The sequence below is a fragment of the Aythya ferina genome (genome assembly GCF_964211825.1).
Source record: "Aythya ferina genome assembly, chromosome: 3".
NCBI classification, from domain to species: domain Eukaryota; kingdom Metazoa; phylum Chordata; class Aves; order Anseriformes; family Anatidae; genus Aythya; species Aythya ferina.
This window is the reverse complement of record NC_140298.1, coordinates 59,612,998-59,635,293: the sequence shown is the minus strand read 5'-3', so window position 1 is coordinate 59,635,293 and position 22,296 is coordinate 59,612,998. Positions and strand designations below refer to the sequence as shown.

General features: G+C 39.0%; 1 protein-coding gene across 1 annotated transcript in view; it reads left to right on the top strand.

Annotated features, from left to right (window-relative positions):
* UBE3D (ubiquitin protein ligase E3D) overlaps nucleotides 1-22,296 on the top strand; it is an 81,773-nt gene that overhangs the window by 20,807 nt on the left and 38,670 nt on the right. The gene's annotated exons all lie outside the window — the stretch shown is intronic.

Below are 22,296 nucleotides of genomic sequence, written 5' to 3'. Positions count from 1 at the left end.
CATACCTTCTGAACGCATACATTTATTTATTTTTTGAAACAAAATGCCAGAGAAATAACAGATTTAGCCAAAGAGAATCTGGTGGTTAAATTTTGGTACAAAAATTTTAACACACAGGCAAAAGAGTTATGTTGTACTTGCAGGCATATTGATAATTTGGAAGATGACACAAATAGAAGTTGTTTCCCTTACACAGAGGAGTAACGTGCTTTTTTATTTATTCATTTTTCCCCATATTAACTCATGGTGTACTTAGAGCTTGGTCTATTGACAAAATATTTGCAAACTTGCTCCATTCTTAATATTTCTCCTGATTAAACTCTTCAATTCATGTTAACTTTTTTTCTTGTTTTTTTAAAAGTAAGCATAAGAACATCAGGTTCCCTGTTCATGATGTCATCTTTTTGTGGTAACTGCTCTAGTTAAGTGTTTTAAAAGGCAGAAGAAATCTGCAGATGTCCATACAAGTTTATGTACAAGTTGTTATGAACTATGTGAATTCATCCTTTTACCTAAGATCATGTGCTGGAGCAGGAACCCTCTTGTTTAGTGCTGTAGCACATTTTGCACTGCGAGTGGTAGCCCACAGTGCTTTATGAAGGACAAAATTTGGGCAGTTTTCAGTTGTATAACCAGTGCGTGAAGGTTTAAAATAAATAAATAAATACAAAGGATTTATTTTGTTGGATTCGGTCTACTTCAGTGTTGCAATTGCCTGTAGCTTTTAGATCACAGAATAATAGGATGGTTGAGGTCAGCAGGGACCTCTGGAGGTCATCTGGTCCAGCCCTGTGCTCAAGCAGAAACCACAGAGCATGTTGCCTAGAGCAGATGACTAGGTAACTACTTCAAGTTTCCTCTGTGGAAAACAGTTCTTTCCAAGATAGTTTTCTCAGCTTACACTGACTGTCTAGGGAAGTTGAACTTTACTTTTAGTGTAACTGTCTAAGGTTAAAAGTTACTGGGAATGAAGAAAATATGGGTTTTGAATCTGAACACAGTAAAAAAGTGTATCTAAATTAAATAGTGTGATTAAAACTGCTGTTTTATTTCCTGTAATGTTAACTCAAAAGGATGTATTTAACTGTCACGTTAGATGTGGGTATGCAGCTGAACGGCACTGGTTCATATGAGTTAGCAGCAATGTATTTTCATTTGCACAGTATTGATTTTAATGTCTGCAGGCTTAATTAAATATTTTTTGTCTGATATGTTGCTGTTGTGGTACTGCTATGTTGTGTAGAAGTAAACTGAAGCATAAAACTAAGTAAATATTTAAAATACGTGGTGGATGTGGATTTTTATGTGACTCTAATATATTAGAGTGTTAGGTGGACCAATTATTAAAAAAAAAAAAAAAAAGAAAAAAAGACTTGGACCTGCGCACAGTTGAAAATGAGGGAAGGTTTAGTTTTATTTATTTCTTTTTATTTTTTTCTGTGAGGTGATCACAGCTCCCAAATCTGCTCTTACAGAAATAAAGGATTTGGGCAAAAGAGCAAAAATATTCAAACCCTCTTTTATTTTTTTGTTTTTTGTTTGTTTGTTTTAAAACTGATATGATGTGCATCTCTAGTTTCCTCTAATTCTCTAGAAAAACTCTTTCATATGTATGTTGTGGGGAGAGGAGAGCTGGTGGTTCTGGTTTGATATTGGTTGGTATATGGCTTTGTATTTTTTCCTTCTGAGGTGCAGAAACCAAAGTTACTGTTGCTTTAGTATTGTTTTCCCAGTCTTATTTTTCTAGTAGAGCACAATGAAAAGGACATAAGTGCTTGAATCTGATTCCACTAACTCATTTATCAGTTGACTTGGAGTGGTGCCTGTATGTGCAATGAGGGTAAGGTCTTTCTGTATCGAACAGCAGTGTAAACACATCAGAGGAAAAAAATGCCAAGAAACAGTGCAACCTACTTAATGCAGTGTGTTTATGTTTAGTTCTCAATTATTTATTTCAAGAATTCTGAACAAAACATCTGATTTCTTGAATAGTGCAAGTTTCATAGGTGTTTTAGACACCACATTCCAATAATAATACTTCATTTGCTTGTTTCTGCATACACACATGCCTTTGAAATACTGCCAAGGTTTTGGAGCCTATAGTCTGCTTCAAGGGACTACAACATCGTTCTGAGCTTTGTGTTGTCTGTGAATGAAAGAAGCATCTCTAGGATAGTGTCTGAGATATAAAATCGAACAGGACCAGGGACACCTGTGGAGCCTTGGGAGTTAATTATTAACAGTTTGGCTCCAGGTACTTTTTTCCAACCAGCTCGGTATGTTAGATTGTGTCACTTAAGGACATTCAGCAGCTCATAAGGCACTGTGAAGTTAAGACATGGTTAGGTATATCCAGACACGCTATTTATAGTGTGGCTCTTGGCGTTTCTCCTCGCAGAGCCCTATTCCACTGATCTTTGAGGGTTGCCTTTGAAGTGCTGTATTGATGCAGCCTTTGCATCTTACTTCAGCTATTAAACAGCGCTAGAAACATGTGTGTCCTGTGCATGATAGCATGAGTCTGGGGTAGATCTGCCTGCAGCTAGGTTCACGGCAGTTACGGGATCTTTATGAGCAGTCCTGCAGCAAATTAGTTGGAACTATATGCAGAGGACTAGTGTGCTGTCATTCCTTGGTGAAGGATGCCCCATGCATTTTCAGCTCTGTTCTTACTGCAATATTTATTGGCGCCTGCCACTCTCTCTCAGCAAGGCTCCTTTTCTCCACCTACATATCTGCTGTGCAGACAGGAGAGGTCTTCCTTTCAAGTAACAGGTTCTCGGCAAATAACATGTTATACAAACAACCTTGACTGCTGGGAGTGATAATGTTAAATACTGCTGAAGCGTGAGTGTTGTAAAAATGCATGAAGAACATTGAAAATAAGGTCACACAGCAATTTGACTGGGAGTTCATCTCAGAAAATATTTGGGAAGGTACAGGTAGAGGAAATCATACTTATCCCTAGCGTGCTAGGCAAAGCTTTGTTTGTCAAAAAATATTGATAGCTTTTATTTCGCACATGTATCTAGAGTCTCTCTCAACAGTTTACAGCTTTTGCAGAAGCCTCCTCCTAGGTAAGAATTTGCTGCTTATCATTTGAGATAATGAAAGCTGAAAAGCAACTTCCAGAAATTGTTCATGTGTTTTTTATTAGTTGTAAAGGGATAGATTAAGGTAGAAAAAAAAAAAAAGAGTTTGTGGCTCAAAACATTTTTTTTTTTTTTTTTGGAGTGTCAGTGCTTTTATTAGAGTTCTATGATTACATCAGTGTCCATGTACAGTGAGAGGTTTATGAAGCTCGGTTACTGATGGATTGCAGAACGTCAAGTTGTCCCAAGAACGGCTCATTCTGTATACGATTCTACAGTAATTCACCTCTCATAAAAGTATCAAGCTGTCCTAAAATTGTCTGAAATTTCTTTAATGCTATAGTATATCACTGATTCTTGTATGTCTGCAATAGAATGCCTTTTCCTAGTATTTCAGTATCTCTTGCTTGTAGAAAATACGCAGTGAGCACACAGACCGAGACTTGACTAACTGAGGAGTGACCAATTTTCCACTGTTCTGTGGTTTCCTTACAGTGAGTTTTGTAGTTTAAGAAGCTTGTTGTGCTATCTCTGGAATGATTAAATGAGTGGGTGTGACTGTAAATGGACTGTAAAGGATCTGTTTTATTTCAGATAATCTTTTATTTTTTTTCCTGTCCCTTCATGGATTCTTTAGTGGTATCAAGAGAACTGACACCACAGATGGGCTGGCTGAAAGAGCTGACCAGAGCAGACAGGCAAAGCTTTTTGAAAGACACAGTCTGATGCCAGTCAAGGGATTTGGGGCAGGCAGGAAAGAAAAATACTCCTCTGAGTTTGGGAGAGACATGGGGGAGCTATATAGCCCACTGAACTTGAAATGCTATTTATTTATTTATTTTTTTAGCTAGAGATTACTCTTGAAAAGAACTGTTCTTCAATACTGGTAACATCCTTTCCAACCTCTAGAAAAAGATGCATGCAACTTTGTAAGTATAGTTTTCAGCAGGAACATCCAGACTCTTGCTTGTTGAAACTAGACCTGCCATGTACAACATCCTTTTATGGTTGTTACTGAAGAACTTTATTCTTGTTCCTAAACACGCATATATCTTCCCAGCTCTCTGGAGCTGTCATATTTTTGGTATCTAATCTTTCCAATTATAAATAGTCTTAGAAGTACTAACCGAATTAGAGAAAAAAATGTTGGAATGAGAACTTTGCCTAGCAAAGGAGGTCTATATTTTGGCTCAGATTTTGCTCATGTTATCATTCCAGTTGGGCTTGTTGCTTATGGTGCCTTTTTGCTCAGTTTTTGAAATTTAGCACTGAAGTCAAAGGAGATGGGGCTCTGACTTTTTTAAATAATAAAAATGCAGTCCTAATCCAGATATTTTTTTTTTTTGCCTTGTGTAGCATAAAAAATGCTTCTCTGTCTACGCGTCTTGAAAGGTACTGCTGTTTTACGGTGCATTAGAAGTGTTACATACCATATACACAGTAACTGGTAATGTGCAACTAAGAAATTGAATGCAAGTACAACTGCTGATTTATTTCTTGGCTTCTAATTTTTTAGAGAAAAAGATAAATATGCTGTCAAGATTTCCTATCACATTTAATATGCTTTTGAAATCAGGATTTGTCATTCAGCAATATGATAAAGCAAAAATGCAATTCAGTCTTATGTATCATCTTCCTTATTCTTCATATTTATTAGTGAAACACTGATTAGTAAAGCACAACTTCGGTGGTTCCCATGTCTCTGTCGTTCGCATTACAGTTGCTCAGATCTTCTGGTAATATCAGAATATGCGTGAGAGAAATGATGAATTGGATTGGGAAAAAGTGAGAATTAAAAGCAGCAAGACTGTCTAAAACGAATTTAAAATTTATAGGCTGAAACAGTCAGGTAGTTAATTCAGCTTTTATAGGAACATAAGAATATAAGAAATTCCGTGCTGGGCCAAATCAGTGTTCCAACTAGCCCACTATCCTCTCACTGAGATCATGACGTGTTACTTACAGGAGCACATGAGTTGCCTTTTACTACTCAGTTTATGTAGTTATCTCATTAAGGATGTTAAGAGGATACAGTCCTGCCTATTTCCTCTAGTACTATCCCAAGCATCTTTTGACCATCTTCTGTGTAAACACTTCTTGACCTTACTGGTGCTGTCTGCCTCCACAGTCCTTTAGAATAGCAAGTTCCTGAAGCTCAGTACAGCTGTAAAAATATTCTTTCAGTCTGTTTTAAACTGATCTACTACCGTTTTAATTAAGTTTCCTCTAGATCTAGTATTGGGGGATTTGGTGAACAAAATTCTGTATTCATACTGGCAAAAGAGACATGGAGAACCTAGACTTTATCCTGGTACTACATCATGCAGCATTCTTGATAATTATATTTAGATTTACTGACCAGTTTGCTGGAGGGTCAGCAATGTCATATCTATGCAAGTCCTACTACAAGGCATGTATCTCTCTGTTATATTCATTTTGCTTTAACACTGCTTTTTTGAAAGCTGGATAGCCAAAATGTCATAGTCATGATACACTGAGGATATTGTTGTAATTGTAGGTTGAACTATAGCAGCTTTTCACTTAGGTGCATAGAATTTGCTTCTGATAGACTTCTAAAGACTGTTGGGTTTACTTGAAAACTGTAAATACTCAACTCCTATGATTCCTTTTAAATGACAGGATCTATTTGAGCAGGAAGGAATCCTATAATTAGCAAAGAGTGGGGGGGGGGGTTGGGGAAAGCAACTTACAAAAGTCTTTTAGGCAGATTGCTGACAAGAACTGCTTAAACCTCAAAACTTGGTTTTCTGAATTCTAGAGCCTTGAGCTGTTTTAAATTAATTAGCATTTGTTGTCTCTATTGTATTTCTCCATGACAGGCTGTGTAAACTAACAATACTTAGATTAATGAAATGATTTAGGCTGCTAATTTTACTTGCAATACTTTATATATCAGTAAGGCACAAGCAAATTGGGAGCATATGACTCGAGACCATGGAAGGCTAATTTGTGAAGTTGTTGAGGATATTTCCGTTTGTTTGCTGAATGTCTGTGTGCTAACAATAGGATATTGCTGCTGGATGCTTATTTTGAATGCTGTAGCATCGAGGATAAACAGAGCAAGCAGTTCTCTTGCTGGGTCCTCTGAATACTGGCCTTAAGCTATAAATGAAATAACTTGTATGACTAATAGGCATAATAATTGATGCCTTTGTGGATATGACTGTGCAAGGCAGAAGGGGAGGAGATCTGGCTGGAAAGGTGGAAGGTATTGTTCCAGGGAATAAAATTGTTGCAGAATTTTAGATTTTCAGACAAGTACATTGCTGAATTTCAGTCAAATAATTGCTGAAGGCAGGACTGTTAGATCTACCCAGAAGTCAGCTGTAGGATAGATTGTGCCCATTTCCCCTCTGTGTGTGGTTAAAAGAGTGTTGCGTTTGGTCTACATTCTTCCCAGCATGTATGCACTACCAGAATACTTGCTAAGCCTTCAAACTTCTTCTTTACCTCACAGTGATATGAATAGATTTTATGGAGTCACCTGTACTCCTGGAGACAGCAGTACAGCAATCACTGGAGTGCTCCTGTGGATCCTGATCTTGCTGGTTTTCCTGGGGACAGCAAAATTGTGCAGTGTCTTGTTGAAGAGAGCTCTGCTGGGAATGACTGTGGGCATTTGTTTGACCCACGTGCCCCTACCTCCAATGCTCCAGCTTGGGCTTTTAAGCTCCTACTGGTCAGTTCAGTTGATATTGATCGAGGCTACAACAGCAGAGTTGGTAGAAGTCGTTTTCTAACCTAAGCACATTTTTTCTTTTCCTGGTGGAAGCTGATTTTTCTGACACTTCCCTGACCCCCAATTGTTTTATGTCAATATGGAGATGTTGATGAGGTGTCAGGCGTTGTAGTTGCACTTTCGTATGCACTTTTTTTTTCCCTTTCTTGCTAGCTTCCCAACTGTCCTGTGTTCCTTATAAAGCAGTAAGGCTCAGCAATATATTGTATTTCCTCCTCTTGGTCCACAGTTGATATTTTGTGATGGGAACAAATGCATAGAAAACTGCTGAAATGTTTCTATGTATTTTTACACTATTTGTTTCCAGATGTTGAACTTCCTCCAGAAGTTGGGGAATATTTTTTTAATTGGAAAGAAAGAAAAAGAATCCACAGTTGTTTTGACCAGCTGGAATTAGTGCTGGTAATGTAAAGAATCATCTTCTGAAAACAAGACTGAAACATTGTTCTAAGAAGATCCATCAGATGTTTAATGATTCAGTGCATTTTGCATTTAATACCATTAACAAGTGAGCTTTACTGGTTGTAGCCATACCTAAAAAGTTGTCCTTTGAGACTTCCTGTTTCCAACATATTATTTCTGTTGTATTTCAAACAGCAGGGGCTGCATGTCATTAATATTATTAAGGCCTCTAAGTTTTGAAGCATTTCATGATGATTAAGAAATGCAAACACCTGTTTGAGTTGAGAGATTGTTTTATTAGAGACGGTATTTTATTCTTTCTGAAAGTGCTGAAGCTCTCACTGGCTTCTGTAAAAGGAAATCAGTTGCTGAGAAGCTGTTTTTGCCCCCCAACATAGAAATTTTGCAGACCCTTCTAGCACCTCTGCAGCTTTTCTTTATGCATAGGGCCATTCTGTATAACACAATTATCCTGGTGACTTCCTGGTATCGCCAATTATGTATGATGCAAGTCTTTACTCAGCAAATTGCTGAAAGTAATGTAGCAATGGGTACCAGATAACTCTAAATGTTCATTGATTGCCTTCAGAAGGAATTGAAGAGATCATACTGTTATGGTTGATTATGAAGATGTTAAACTGGAGATTGGAAGATTTCTAATATCTGAGCAGTGAGGTTCCTGCAAAACCTTTCAGTAGGAATAACGTTGCCAAGAAGCATAAATGCTTTTAAGATGCAGCATGATAAGAAGATGGGGAGAAGCTCTTTGATGGGGAAGAAAACTCTTCACCAGGGTGTGTGGTGATAGGACAAGGGATATTGGTTTTAAACTAAAAGGGGGGAGATTTAGATTAGATTTTAGGAAGAAATTCTTCACTCAGGGTGGTGAGGCACTGGCACAAGCTGCCCAGAGAAGCTGTGGATGTCCCATCCCTGGAGGTGTTCAAGGCCAGGATGGATGGGGCTTTGGGCAACCTGGTCTGGTGGAAGGTGTCCCTGCCCATGCAAGGAGGCTAGAACGGTATGATCTTAAAGGTCCCTTCCAACCCAAACCATAATTCTATGACAAAATTGCAAAAAGGAATGCTTTGACAGTTTCTTTTTCTTGCAGGGAAATAAATGAGCTTTCTGTATTGGAGATGTTTCCTGGTTTAGTGCACTGGCTGTGTCACAGACCTACTAAAAGACTTCCCAGTTCACCTTCCCTGTATGTTGTTCGCTCTCTCTTCAGGGTGTGAAGTTAGCATGTGTGTTGAGAGCCACACTGGTACCACAGTCTCAATTTGGCTCTTAGTCAACAAGATTGTTAATTATCAAGTGTTTTTTTTTTTTTTTGTTTTTGTTTTTTTTTAACACCTTAATGTGTTTTCCTATGTCTGAAGTCCATTCTAATTAACTTTATTTGCAAAGGATTTGTAGTAGTTTATCTGCAGCTGCCTTCCTTTCTGCTGTTGCATCTCCTCTTTGAATGAACTAGTCTACTCAAAAGCTTCTATTTTCACTGTTCTGGTGGCTGTGAATCAGTCTTTGCATGCCTTCTTTACTTCCTTTCATCAAATCTGCATTTTCTCTGTCTGTAACATCAACTCCTATTTCAGCACTGACTTTGTCATGAAATCACAGAATGATTTGGGTTGGAAGGGACATTAAAGCCCATCCAGCTCAACCCCCAACCGTGGGCAGGGACACCTCCCACCAGCCCAGGTTGTCCAAAGCCCCATCCAGCCTGGCCTTGGACACCTCCAGGGATGGGGCATCCACAGCTTCTTTGGGCAGCCTGTGCCAGGGCCTCACCACCCTCTGAGTGAAGGATTTCTTCTAAAATGTTGACTTGATTAATTAAAATACAACCTTAAATTAAATTTTGACTTAACCTAGATTTAATCTTCCATTTAAATCCTTTTTCTTTTTTTTTTTTTTTTTTAACTTCCAGTGCTACTCTTGCTCATGTCTAGAACCCAGCTACTGTGCTGTATGCCTTCCTTTTCTTTTCCTCATGCTTCTAAGCTGAGACTAGATTTATTTGCTCTTGATCCATAAAATTTTAAGAAAGCTCACAAAAAATAAAGAGCCAAAATCATCTGTTTTCACTTATTTGGCTATCTCTAGGTATGTGTGTGTGCTCTCTGTAGCTCCCATGGTGGTATCTCAGAAGGGCAGCTGATGGCTTGTATGATTCCTTCAGCTCTGCTCCGTGCCTGCAGCAGGACTCCATGGACAACCACGTAAGCGCTGCAGAGGGCTCCATGAACTTAACTGTGCGTTATACAGACACTGATAAATCTCTGCCGTAATGAAGGGTGAAAGCTTCTGACTAGTTGAAAGGGAAAACCTGGGAATTAGCTCAGAGGGGAGGAGGTTTAAAAATGAGGGACAGTTTTGTGAAGCATTGGAGGTTATTTATGGAGGAGTGCTTCCAGAGGAAAGTTGGCTGTTGTGTGAAGACACATTGGCTGAGGACAGGGAAAAGGGGTAGTGGAAAGTCATGCGCTCTAGATTTGCAGTTAGTTTTAAAGCTCATTTTTAGGAAAGGAAGTTGTGTGCTTTACTGCTGGTTTAATTTATTTGTTTAGTATTTAATTGCTATTTACATTTGACCCATAGCTACACCTGATATTTTAATGCCAGTGTTGTGTCCTACCCTGCGTAGAGCAGACATCCGTACAAATTTTGCTACAATCACATAAGTGAATAAGGAAAATGATAAAAGTAAACTGTTCCAGGGAAATTATAGTTTCAGTCGTAAAGGGGAAGTATGGCATATGTGAAATATTGACTTTAGTAATTAAGCTTTTGTTTGGCAATGATGTGGATTGAATGAGTGGAACCAATACATTGTGCTGTTTGTGAATTCTTGGGATCAACTGATTCTGTGACTTGTGATGTTCCTTACTTGGCTGCAGGTTACTGTAATTATGTTGTGAAATAGTGAATTTGCTTCTCTTATGAAGTCAGTACAGCAAAAAAAAAAAATTGAATAACTTTAAAGCAGCAAGCTGAGAGCTTTTTGTGAACAGTGATTACAACTTTTATTTGTACAGCAAGATAACTTCTCTCTTTGGATTCAGGCATAATGTTCTGGAGTGTCTGGTATTTGTATATACTTCAATATGGAATATAAGCAGCACTGTGGAAATGATTTAGTTTTACCCGAAGGTTTAAAAATCAGGGGCCAGAAAACATTTTTGTCTTTATATTGTTCTGAAAATCCATTTCAGCTTCAGAAATGGCCTCCTGCTTGGTATAATAGGTCTTAAAAAGGGTATTAAGGTTTATGGAGCATATGCAAATCTTCGCGTGGCACAGTTAGTATGAATAACCTGCATGAGAACATTAAGCAAAGAGCTTTAATGCCGTGCCTGTGCAAGCCGGGGTTTTAGGTACAGGGCAAGAACAATGCTGTGCGATCACTGATTATACAGAGCATTGTGCATTCAGTTTGATTTTATTTCTCCTTTTTTTTTTTTTTTTTTTTTTCTTAATATCTTCTTTGCCACTTGCCTGGTTGATAATTCTCAGTAAGTGTTACTCTTTGTTGCTAGTCTCCAGCCCTCATCACATGCCTCAAATCAGTGCCGGTAGGGTAGGACATTGGAGACTCCATCTGTGTGCTGCTAGGGGCTGGTGTTTGCTCACGGGGTTTGCTGCCTGCCCAGGGTTCACACCACATCACTGCTCCTCTCCCTACACTGACTCGATGAGGAACTTCGACTGTCCCACTTGAGCCAAGCCTGCTTTTCAGTCACGGTCTTGGGTTGGCTGCTGAGGTTACCGTACCAGCTGCTCGCCCGGCCTTTGCAGCACGGATGTCTGAGCCACCTGACAGTCAAGTCCTCAACTGCTGCAGTTCAGAGCATATGGCTGAAAGTAAATTGTTGCCAAATTTGGGTTGCTTAAAGATGCTGCACCGTGAACCATGTCAATTTAGGAAATGAGTGATGAGCGGTTCAGACAACCAGGCAGGGTGACCAGCTGGGGACCGTCTCCATCAGCTCTCCTATCCCTGCTCATCAGTCAGGTCACTGGTTACCTAAATCTGAGTGACACAAATACCTCCTGGTGCACGCAATGCACAGAACCAACAAGTTACCAGCTTTACAGCATTTAAACTTTAGTTCTGCACATTTTGGTTCTGCATGGTTTCTAAAATCAGTAAGTTTTTAAACAATTGATCATTACTTAATAAACCCATGCTGATTTATCATAATTGCGTCTATAAATCCATTTCTAATGGCAATATGCATGCATTTCAACAGTCCCTTCCCTAAGGCCACATTAGTCAGCATGAGCTCAGACTGATACATAGACTTTTTTTTTCCCCAAACTCATAAGGAAGTGTAAAAATTTTATGATGTTGCCTTAACAAGGCCCACTGGGATTTGGGATTATTTATCTAAGCCCTTATTAAAGACAAAAACTTTTCTGTGGTTAGCCATGCAAAGCAAAGGTTCTTTTCAGACAGTCCAGTGCACTTTAAAAATGATGAGAATTTTATAAAGGTAGAAATCATGAACAGAAGTATGAACTTACTTTCCTCTGTGTCCTTTTACCCCAAAGCCAAATTTACTATTAACCATCAGTATATTCATAAAAATACAGTGACAGCACTTGAATTTTAAGGTCATTTCACAATACTGGGAACCAGCAGTGGAAAACTTTTATCCTTGTTAGAAGGAATCTATTTGTGACACCGAAGAAACCAGAAGGTGAAAAAGATCTGCCTTATGCCATAACAAGAGGGTTAATTCTCTTTACAATTAATGTGATTTCTTAACCTTACTCATCAGCACTCAAATCCCTACTCTGTGTCTGTGAGTTAATTTTTGCTCATGTATACCTCTGTTGGGACCTCAGTTTCACGTCCCTACTGCCTTCTCCTAGGAAGCTATAGAAGAACTAAATGGAATATATTTCATGAGATACTTTATGTTCAACTCCCTCTTGTTTTTTTTTTTTTTTTGTTTGTTTGTTTTTTTGTTTTTTTTTGTTTTCAGTAATTAGAAAATGATAGAATTTCTAAGGGCTTGGAAATGACAAATCTGATGTAAAATTAGATTTGAATTAAATTAAAAAAAATGAACCTAGTATTTTTATGAAAAAGATTTTACAAGAGACAATAGTGTGGTGTAAAAAAGTTACGTTACACACTTCTGAATCAGCAGGGTTGCTTTATTTTTTCATTTCTTTTGTGAAATTTGAGAAACCTGTGTGTTGAGAAACTTTGTGCTCCAAACATAAACGTTATGTCAAGAAATTAGTAATTCCTCCTTTCTTCAGAATTACACACTGACAAAGTGCCTACACTATTTCATTCAGTCTTCCCTTGGTTAAATTTCTGCCATTTTCATTGTGTTTGCTCTTCTGCATTAAGCTTTAATTCTGACTTCCTATTACCAAACCTGTAAGACTGCTCCTCTGAGTTGGGAGTTAACATGCACATTCCATTCATACAGAGGCACTACTGAAGCATCAGACACGATGTTGTTGTAATGTCATAAAACTGAGTTCACCACTTCTGCAGGCGTGTCCACATCCTTTTAATGAATCTTTCAAGGGTGAGCTGTCTGGAATTACATTGTATTTACTGTGGGGTAATCAAGCTCATGTCAGCAGTCACTGTGCAGTAGCTGTTACAGCAGCCTTTGTTTTCCTACAGTGCTGCTGTGTACTTGTACCCTTCAGGAGGTCAGTTTCTTGAGAAAGCTTACCTCTGTTTGTCCAGTTTAAGGCCATGGCCCTTATTTTCTGCATGCCCTAAATAAATATCAGATTATTATTTTTATTTTTTTTTAATTTGGAAGCTCAGGGTTGGAGTAGTCTGTTTGCATACTGGCTTTTTAGGTCAGTGGTGCTGCTGATCACATTAAGAAGCAGAGTGGCGCAGCGGAAGCGTGCTGGGCCCATAACCCAGAGGTCGATGGATCGAAACCATCCTCTGCTAGCAGCATTTTCTTCCCCTCTGCTCAGCCCTGCTCAGGCCACACCTGGAGCATTGTGTCCAGTGCTAGGCTCCCCAGTACCAGAGGGACACGGAGCTACTGGAGCGAGTCTAGAGGAGGGTTACTACAAGGATGACGAGAGGCCTGAAGGGAGCACCTGTTGTATGAGGACAGGCTGAGAGAGCTGGGCCTGTTTAGCCTGGAAAAGAGAAGGCTGAGGGGACACCGACTCCTCATCCATGTCTATAAATATCTGAGGGGAGGGTGTTGAGAGGATGGAGCCGGTCTCTTTTCTGTTGCGCACAGGGAGAGGCGGCACAAACTGAAGCCCAGGAGGTTCTGGCTGAATGTGAGGGGGCTGTGAGGGTGACAGAGCACTGGAACAGGTTGCCTAGAGAAATTGTGAAGTCTCCTTCTCTGGAGATACCCAAACCTCGCCTGGATGCCATCCTGCACAATGTGCTCTAGGTGATCCTGCTCAGCGGGGGGCTGGACTAGTCTGGCTTTGAGCAGTAGGTCAATAGCACGCTGCTCTGTGTCATCTGCATCCATCCCCAGCGCAGTAGACTAGTTACACAAAACATTAGGTAAATAACAAGCCATCTCTCCTAATTTAGAGTGAAGTGTATCCTAGGAAGGTATCAAGAAGTGCTAAAGATAAATAAAAGTATTTCAAGGGATAGGCAAAGCTAGTCCTTCATGCTGTGCTGTAGGCATATCTTTGACTTCAACCAAGAAAAAAACTGCAGTCTACAGTCATGATAGAACTGTTGCTAATTTGAGATGGTGATGGCCATCAGCAGTGCCTCCAGTATGATGCATTGTTCATCAGCAGTGATGTGGCTAAAGCAATCTGTATTTTTATTGTTTCCAGCAAAATTATTTTAATTCTCTCCACCTGGGATGCAGTAAGACATTCTAAAACTGCAGCTTAAAGTCTTAACAGCCATTAAACTGAAGCAGCACTTTCTAAAGCATTGGCCATGCAGTTTTTACGAGAGTAATTTATTTTTTCTTTTGGTGGGACTGCATTGCTTTGCTGCAGTTACATTGTACGTTGGAGCTATGCCAACTATTCTTCATGGTATGGATCTTCAAGAGCAGTCACAACAGACTTCAGCCAACACCCAGCAAGAGCTAAGCTCCTGTGCTTTCTTGGTTTTGTACAAGAACTCCTTAATTAAGCAAAGCTGCTTCTTTGAAGAGCAGTGAGTTCTGCTTTTGCACCCAGCTAAGCAAAAATGACGTAAAGAATGTTAAAAAGCAGTTTAAGGAAAATATATTGTGAATGCATTGAATTGCCTTCCATGTTTTCTTACTATTGGTATTGTATTTATAGGATACAAATCTGTTAGAGAGCCTCCAAAGGAGGGCTACAAGATGGTGAAGGGTCTGGAGGGCAAGACGTATGAGGAACAACTGAGGTCCCTGGGTTTGTTCAGCCCCGAGCAGAGCAGGCTGAGGGGAGGCCTCATGGCGGCCTGCAGCTCCCTCACGAGGGGAGCAGAGGGGCAGGCGCTGAGCTCTGCTCTCTGGGGACAGCAACAGGACCCGAGGGGACGGCATGGAGCTGGGACAGGGGAGGGTCAGGCTGGGGGTTAGGGAAAGGATCTGCACCCAGAGGGTGGTTGGGCACTGGGACAGGCTCCCCAGGGCAATGGTCATGGCAACAAGCCTGCTTTAGTTTCAAGAAACATTTGGACAACACTTCCAGACATATGGTCTGATTTTTGGGTGGTCCTGTGTGGGGTGAAGGGTTGGACTTTTGATGGTCCTTTGGGTCCTTTCCAGCTTGAAATTTTAGTCTATGTACATTTGAGCATCACAAGCTCAGCAGGAGCTTTGTTTTCTCTGTGAGCTTGTATTCCTTAGTCAGATGCTCTGATGAAAATTATAACTAACTGATGATTATTTTTTTTGCAGCTTGCTGCTTTTGCAGCTTTAACTTCTGCCACAAAGTCTTGATCTTGCAGATAAATGAAGAAAGAATTTCCCTCCCCATATGCAGTTACTGTTATGGGGTGGCTTTATGGACCTAGATGCTGCTATTCCTTTTTTAGACTGTGGTTTTGCTGGTAGGACATGTCATGGGAAGTACCTGGCTGGCTTGGGATTTTATCTCCAAGGTCAGTTCCCTCAAATTAAATTTTCTCTTCATTCTATGATCAGCCTATTTTTGCTTACCTGGTGCTGAAACTAAATAAAGATGATAATGTCATAGATGTACTCACTGACCATCTGTGCATGGTATGAGTACTGTCATGAATTTTAGATTTAGTATATTTGCAAATGTTCATGGTCCCACTCATCTAGGTGAATGCAAGTCTGCCGTATCCATTGGTGCTTGATTTAGCTTTTCAGACATTTGTTTTAGATACTGTGAATCTTCAGTGTAAAGGTTGCAGGATAGGTGAACACCTGCTAATCCTTCCCTGTGATGCTTAAGTTTTATTTCAGTGTTTCTTGCAGCTGAAGCTCTGTTTTGTGTTCTGCAGATACTGTACAATTAGTGCTGTTTTGCAGTGGAATGAAAGTACTTTATGGCTGATAGGTTTTACAACTGAAAAGTAATGCTTTGGAAATTACATAGCAGCCAGCTGGAGGAGGCAAGGCAATGTAAAAAAGCAGTTGGTGCACACCCAAAAACCTTTAGTCTGGGGAAGTATGTTGAGCATTACTTGGAAATTACATGCTCCAAGGCAAAGTTACTCCTGGACAGGATTAAAATCTCAAGATTTATTGCCATGAAAATAGTTGTATTTTGTGGAGATAGGTTTCTGTGCTTTGAAGGAATAATCTACTTGTAAACAACCATATCTGTGTTGGCACAATGTGCTAATGCTGTTTTTCTGTTTTCATCCTTTTCTACTTTGAGGGAAAAAAAAATCTGTGGGCTAAACACAGGACTAATTTTTACTAATAACATTTTTGAATAACTGCACCGAAACCATTGTAGTTACATTTAAGTAAAGAAAGGACAGCTGAGTCTAATAAAAATGTTGGTTGATGTAAACAAAAAGATAATTTGACCTGTACATTGCAAATTGAGGTAGGCAGCTTTTTCTTTTCTCTCTGACTTTCTGTAATTAATTTAAAATAATCAAAGCATGTTGAGAAGTAGTAAAATAATTTGGACTATATAAATAAATTGAATGTGGTTAAGATTCATATGGAGTTGTCTAATACAAACAAAACCATTTAATCCCTGTCTTTCAATGTACTTTTTAGCATGGGGTCCTTAATCTATGCTACATATTGGAGTTATAAATGGGAAAACTGCAAGTGTAATATGTTTTAAATCACAGAAGCATTCATTCAATCAAATAGCATAATTTTACTTAAAAGACCCTTTGAAATATTACAAGAACATTTGATACTTCTTATGTCAGCCGTTTTGAAAGATATTATGGCAACGGGCAGATGGTACTCTGGTGAGGTTAAATTTGAATTTGCATTACAAGCCTTTCTTATTAGTATTAAATAACTTGTCTCTGTCAAACGGTAACACACATAAAGTTGAAAGAGGACTTAATGTTATGTAGGATAAGAAGATTAAAACCAGTTTTTGTAGTGGATATCTAGCTAACTTCTTTTGAAGCACATGCCAGAAGTACATAGTTGCTCAATTTAAAGTATGCATTGCACAGAAAAAAGAATTGTAATAATGGTTGTATGTGTATACATATATAATATATACTTTATATTACTTAATATTCATTTATGTACAGTTATATAATCATATAACAATATACGACTAATTTATGTGTAGTTACATAATATGTGATATAAATATCAGTAATTTTATGGTAAGACTACTTTACAGGAGATTAGAAATACTGTTTCAAAGTTAAATAAACCTTCATCCTGTCTGTATAGTGATGCATTGGAAAAAAGGTTCACAACTTAGAGATGCAGCTAGAATACTTCTGTTGTAGGCCTCTGTAGTCCACTACACTAAAAATAAAAAAGCAACCCCTCATATTGTGGGTGCCTGGATTACTGCTGTATGTCCTCTTACTCCCTTTGATAAGTTCTACTACTCTTGCTCATCTCCTTGTAAGGACACCAGTGGGTTAAATTTTCATTCTTGCCTTCATTGTCTCTTCAGAGAGATTTGATACCTGTTAATTTGGAATACCATGCAACTGGTTATCCTAGGGAAGGGATAAACTCAAAAAGGGTAAGCTCAAAAAATCACTTGAACACTCCCAGCTATTGAACATGAATAATAAACCAAGTTAGAACAAGACTGCAGATGTTTGTTTTAGGAGGAAAACCGTGTCTTAATTCTGTAAAGAATTTTTTTTCCAAAGGGTTTTGGTGTAGGCTGCTGTAGGCAGTGTGAAAGCACTGCACTTCTTACTGTTCCATATTATTTAAATTTTGGCAAGAATTTAGAAGCTAATGAGCATGCATTGATTTTTATGTCATTTTTAGATCATTGCAAGGATAATTATAAGTATAAATAACTTAGCCTCCTGGTATATTAAGTATATAGACACATCATCAACTGTAATTTAGAATTGTTTTTAGATTAAATCATTTTTACAAATAGTTATTTAGTTTTGCAAGTTTGTCCTTTGGTTCAATAAAGTCATCTGTCATTTATATCAGTGCTGCAGCTTGTGGAAAGGGCAACTTTAACAAAATTCAGTGAACCCTGAGAGTTAGTGCTGAGCCTTTGTCAGCTTTTATATTAGATTCTTCAGCATGGCTTTGATTCAGCAAAAACATTGAAGCCATGACTAACTTATAATAATCTCCTTCAAGTGTTTCACAGCATTTGGAGCCCTTAAATGCAAAGCACATTTACTTAGATTGTAAATAAACAAGTGAAATTAACCCGGTGCCTTGGCAATAACATTGAATAGTTCTCTGAGTATGGGCTTTTTTATTTTCCAGTTTTGATCTCTAGACTCCTCCAAGTTAATGGAAGTAGCTTGGTAAATCAAAGATGGTGATGGGGAAGCTCTGGAAAGGAAAAAAGGGCTTGCCTGTTCCTCTTCAAAAGCAGAATGTTTTGTCTGTTGCTGAGACAGTTGCATTTTAAAGTTAATGTCATGCATGGTAGAGGATGATTACCGCTGATAAATGGCTTTGCCATTAATGGAAGAAGCAGAAACTCAATTTCTTTTGGAGGAAAAAAAAAAAAAAAAAAAGCAGTCTAGTAAGAGTTCTTGTCCAGTTTTTCAAAATCTGATAAGATTCCCAATATTTTTTTTTCATGATTTCTCTTCACTGATATACTGTGAATGTGGTTTTTTTAATTTTATCTTTTTTATTTTTTTTTTGTGAAGACATAGGACATTATGGGTGGATTCCATGACCTGCTGAGTAATTGGGTTTGTTTGCTAGTACTTAGAGTCAAGGAATTAGGAATATAAAATGTAATTTTTTTTGGTGTCTTAAACCTTGCTTTTAAGGACACTATTTTCCCATCTTACTCTGTCTTACATAAACATGGTAGCAATTCATTGGGATCAATTACTTAATGACCATTGGAGAAATCCCTGATGAATTAAACGTATGTATCTGAAAACATTGTGATCAATCACTTCTGCTGGAGAAGTAATTGTTTTACCTTTAGTCTTATCTGTAGTCTTATCTGAATGCTCGTTTTCAATTTTTGCTCATCTCATGCTTTCAGAATTAGTTGAATTAAGTGATCACAACCAGTCACTATGGGCTTAAAAAAGGCAGATTCTGCCTGACTAGCCTGATCTCCTTTTATGACAGGGTGATGTGCTTAGTAGATGAGGGAAAGGCTGTGGATGTTGTCCATCTAGACTTCAGTAAAGCTTTTGACACCATTTCACACCATATTCTCTGAAGAAACTGGATGTTCATGGCTTGGATGGGTGTACGCTTCGGTGGGTAAAAAAAATGGCTGGGTGGCCAGGCCTGAAGAGTTGTGGTGAATTGAGTTAAATTCAGCTGGAGGCTGGTCATATGTTGTGTCTCCCAGGGCTCAGAACTGGGGACATTTCTCTTTAACATCTTTATCAGTGATCTGGATGAGGGGATCGAGTGCACCTTCAGTAAGTTCACAGATGACACCAAGTTGGGCATGAGTGTTGATCTGCTCAATGGTAGGAGGGCTCTGCAGAGGAATCTGGATAGGCGGAACTGATGGGCCAAGGCCAGCTTATGAGGTTCAACAAGGCTAAATGCTGGGCCCTGCACTTGGTGCACAACAACCCCATGCAACACTACAGGCTGAGGGAAAGCTGCCTGGCAGAAAGAGACCTGGGGGTGCTGTTTGACAGCTGGCTGAAAAGGAGCCACCAGCATGCTCAGGTGACCAAAAAGGCCAACAGCATCCTGGCTTGTATCAGAAACAGTGTGGCCAGCAGGACCAGGGAGGTGATCGTCCCTCTGTATCCTGCTCTGGTGAGGCCACACATCAAGTACTGTGTTCAGTTTTGGGCCCCTCACTACAAGAAGGACATCGAGGCCTTGGAACATGTCCAGAGAAGGGCAACAAAGTTGGTGAAGTTTCTAGAGAACAAGTTGTATGAGGAGCAGCTGAGGGAGCACAGCAACCTCAAGGAAGGTCGTAGTGGACTGCGGTCAGCCTCTTCTCCCAAGCAAGAAGTGAAACAAGAAGGACAAGAGGAAATGGCCTCAAGTTGCACCAGGGGAGGTTTAGGTTGGATATTAGGAAAAAATTCTTCACTGAAATGGTTGTGAAGTATTGGAACAGGCTGCCCAGTGTAGTGGTTGAGTCACCATCCCCGGAGGTATTCAACGGATGTGTAGATGTGGTGCTTAGGGGACGTGGTTTAGGGGTAGACTTGGCAGTGCTAGGTTAACGGTTGGACTTGATGATCTCAGAGGCCTTTTCCAACCTGAATGATTCTATGAATTTCAGAAAAGGTTTTCTAATATTTTTTAAAGAAAAGCAAATTTCCTTGGATTTCCCATTATTATTACCTAAGCAGCTTTGAAAACAGCACTTCACTTTTTTAAAAATGTCTTGCTCATATTGCTGTAGGAATTTTACTTTCCTGGCTGTATTTCTTTGGTTACGGGAACGTGACAATATCATGCTCTGCGTTTTTCCTTCACACATCCAGTTCTTTAGAGAAAGTATTGAAAAAACCAAGGGGGGGGGAATAGTCTCAGCTTTTTTTTTTTTTCTTGCCTTCTTTTTTCAACCTTCCAGTTTGAAAGTTTAGCACATTGCACATAGTTATGTCGTATCAGCATCTAGCATAGTAGCCAAATATGTTGCCTCTTTCTTGAGTAGAATTTTACTCTGTTCGCTTTCTGTACTGCTTTCAGTTCTGACACTTATGCTTGAAGCATATTAAACAGCTTGATTAGCATTCATCATGTGGTTCTTTCTCAAAAGGAAAGTTATATGAAGGTCTTGTTTTATGTTTTAATCTTATGTCTATTTGTTGTGTTTCCATGGCCAAGAGTAAGGTATATTTTGTAGTTGAAACAGAAAGGGTGAGTTTGGGGTGTCATTTTCATTTGTAGGGGGTTGCATCTTAAGTTTGGATTAACACCAGGAAGAGCTCTGATTTTTGCCCTTATGGGGCAGTATCATTACCACCAACCCTTCTTCCCACCTCCAAACAAGATTTTCCTTTCCAGTTGCCCTGTACCCACAAAATTGAGTGGGTAAGTAAAGCTGAGGTAAAAGTACTAAGTCTCTCAATTTGGCTCACTCATTAGGGAGTATAGTAGTCTGAGAAGAATTTGTTTACTTGTAGCAGTTGGTTTTGCTAGATGGAAATGTCATATTGAGTTTCTGCTAATGTTGTCCCAAATAAATGTCACTTGTTTGTATGGTATATATGCTGATGAGCTCCATCAGTAGCTTTTCTCTATGAGGTAACTAATATGGATTTCTCTCCACTATTCAGACACCGATTTTCAGAAGAACTTGAAACATGCTAAAACCTAATATATTTGAGATCTTTCTTAAGAAAAATTGGTTGAAATATGCTAAGGGGCTTAAAAGTTCTCAGAAAGGGGGTGATAAAGAAATAAATGGGAAAGATGGAGCGACAGACATGATGCTTAGAATAGTTAGGGTTAGTGAGATCACTGGCAGGAAAACTGAATGATGATGAAGTAGAGAGGTGGATTTAATGTCCTGTGGAAAAAAAAAATCAGTCTGACATGTTCTTTTCTGAGCTCAGAGCAGGCTCCTAGTTTGAACCATTTTATCAAGTATGTTTCACTACATCTTTTTGTTTTAAAACCTGATTTCTGAATCTGACTCACATCTCCTCCAAACACTGCGAAGGTCTATAGTGGTGAGGTTTTATCTGTCACAAACTCAGTCTGAGGTACGTAGTCTTGTGTGCTGTGATGATTTAGGGAATCTGAAGAGTTTATTAATTTTTATTCGATACTGAGAGTCATAATTTTTATTGTCAAACTGAAAAGCCCAGAATCTCAAGGCTTTTTTTTTTTCAATATAGAAAAAGCAAATTTTTGCAGAAAGATGAATTGTACAAAACACGAGTCACTGTGCATAAGTTATTTTTCTTCTTAACCTCACCTTCTTCCAGCTAATCTGTTGTTTTACCTCCTCTTTATTTCTGCCAGACAGCATAATGAGCTATGTTCTCAGGGACTTGTTCTGGCTCTTTGTTCCTGAAAGGTGCAGGCTGGGCCCAACCTACTTTCCCTCAAGAGCAGATTAGAAGCAAGAATTCATTGCTGAGTGAAGGTATTAGGAATCAAGGGAGGAGAGCACATGTATGCAAAGTCCCTCATGTATCCAAAGTTACCATGTGCACTTCTGAATCCTGCCGATTTCTTTTTTTTTTTTTTTTTTGTCTTTTCTTAGCCCTCCCCAAAACTCCCTCTGGCAATTTGCCCTATCTTAATGTCAAATTGAATTACTCTTTCTTTAAAAATTAGGATAGTGAAACACAGTTTCGTTTACATGGCTAAGGAACTCTCAACCAGACCAAACTGTTGGCATTTGGGCTTGGTCTGGGTGGAAGCACTGAGTTGTCCTCTATTGGTACTCGCTCTCCTGAGGGTCACTATCAACTGATCTAGCTAATTCAGTAAATAGAAAATAATCAGCTTGCCTTTCTGTACTGGAAAAGACACAGTCCTCTTTAGACAGGTTCTA